This window comes from Salvelinus sp. IW2-2015, unplaced genomic scaffold (genome assembly GCF_002910315.2).
Source record: "Salvelinus sp. IW2-2015 unplaced genomic scaffold, ASM291031v2 Un_scaffold5929, whole genome shotgun sequence".
Lineage (NCBI taxonomy): Eukaryota > Metazoa > Chordata > Actinopteri > Salmoniformes > Salmonidae > Salvelinus > Salvelinus sp. IW2-2015.
Window position 1 is genome coordinate 12,535 of NW_019947194.1, and position 1,959 is coordinate 14,493.

Genomic DNA, 1,959 nt, shown 5'->3' on the forward strand with positions numbered 1-1,959 from the left:
TTCGACAAATCCCATAAAGTATCCGAAATGGTCGTAGAAACATTTCAAATGTTTTTTATAATCAATCCTCGGTTGTCTTTACAAACATAATCGATAATATTTCAACCGGACCATAACCTATTCATTAAGAGACAAAAGGAAAATGGTGTGCCCCTCTCTCGCGCGCAGGAACTATTTGCAGGACATCTGACCTCTTTTGAAACATCTCGCTCATTTTTCAAAATAAAAGCCTGAAACTATGTCTAAAGCCTGGTCAAAGCCTGAGGAAGGAAGCCATTGGAAAAGGAATCTGGTTGATACCCCTTTAAATGGAGGTTAGACGGGCCAGGAAACAAGTCTTATTTTTTTTTTAAATATCACTTCCGGGTTAGTATTTCTCAGGTTTTTGCTTGCAGAATAAGTATTCTTATTCTCACAGACAATATTTTGACAGTTTTGGAAACTGGGCCAGAGACAATGTCCGTTTACGTTGGGCACGTTATAAAAAATAAAAAAAAGAATTATGACCCCAAGCGCTAAGAAGTTTTAACAATGAAACATACTTAAACGAAAACACCATACATTTAGTTTAAACAATTCATTTAGTAGGGTGACATTATCTGCCAAAGTAACAGCCCTGTAGACAAAGAAGAGCTCTCTAGTAGGTACCAAATATTCAAAGGCCTTTTTCTTAAAAGTTACAAGTTTATCAACGTTCAAAGTAGAATTACTTTTCCATTGCTCCTCAACTGTAGTTTATGACATAGCGTTTTCTAGCCCCGAGTCTCTACTTTTATCCAATGTAAAAAACGATTTCAAATTTTGCTACATAGGACTGAATCGAGCTGGTCGGTCACATTTGACTATGTAAAACCTAGCAGTACTACTGAATACTCTGAGAGTGAGGCAGATATTTTGCATGTTGCAAAATAACATGATTATTCGTCTCTCTGAAATGAAACCATCAAGTGATAGATTTTAAATAAATACGTGTCTGTCATTGAACAACCCCATGCCATGATTAGATAGTGAAAAAAAACACACCAATCTCATTCATAATGTCTTTTAGAAATTAAAACTATTTTACCAACATTTCTGAAAATGGATATATAAAGTTTTGGAATGAAACTCTTCTTATGTTTCCCCATCAGAGCTCAGAGTAGATGAGAGATGTAATGTTTGTCTCTGTTGTGTTGAAGCCCAATCAAGAGGAAGAGACCAGCCTCCCCTGTTCCCAGCTGTGTGTCCATGAAGAGTGACCGGTCTATGAAACTTCCTACAGTGTTTAGAGAGGGAGACTTTTCTACTGAACAAAAGTAAGAAGAACTCATGGGTCATGGTCAGTGAGTTTAACAACACTGTCTCTAGTCATTTCTCCCCTCCCATTTTGCCATTTATTTTTGTTGTTTTCATAATCCATAGGCTATTTATTTTATCATTTTCATAGTCCTAAAACAATATTAAACAAACACAACGTTCCCTTCCTGTGTGTGTTCGTGTGTGTGTGTGTGTGTGTGTGTGTGTGTGTGTGTGTGTGTGTGTGTGTGTGTGTGTCAACAGAATTCAACAGGAGAGATCAGAGTCAAAGATGCTCAGTGGTCAGTCTTCCCAGAGTCATCAAACAGACCTGGCCTCCATATTCAGTGTATGTGGTCCTGTTATGTACATTTGTTTTTGTTTACCTCAAGTAAAGTTGATCTGTCAATCATTCATTCATGTTTTAATGAGGAAGCATTTATTCTCTTGCTTAATTTATTTCCTTAATTTATTTCAGTTGCTTGAAGAGAATATTTTGACATTTGTGAAGAACGAGCTGAAGATGTTCAAGAGGATTCTTAGTCCAGAACTCCCAGAAGGCTTTGAGAGTCAGAAGTGTTCATCTGTCCTCAGCACAATGCCAGTGTGATCTTCAGAGCCCCCTCTCTGGCACTGCTCTCCTGCTTCTCATCTTCAGCGCTCCCACACTCCTATTATCCTGCC

The 1,959-nt window shown here is 37.9% G+C and overlaps 1 long non-coding RNA gene across 1 annotated transcript; it reads left to right on the plus strand.

The window, feature by feature from the left end:
- The first annotated feature begins 1,081 nt into the window (after positions 1–1,081).
- LOC139026816 (uncharacterized) lies at positions 1,082–1,846 on the plus strand. The gene is made up of 3 exons (XR_011478752.1): positions 1,082–1,295; positions 1,540–1,624; positions 1,754–1,846. It is a non-coding gene; the product is annotated as an uncharacterized lncRNA (long non-coding RNA).
- The last annotated feature ends 113 nt before the right edge of the window (positions 1,847–1,959 follow it).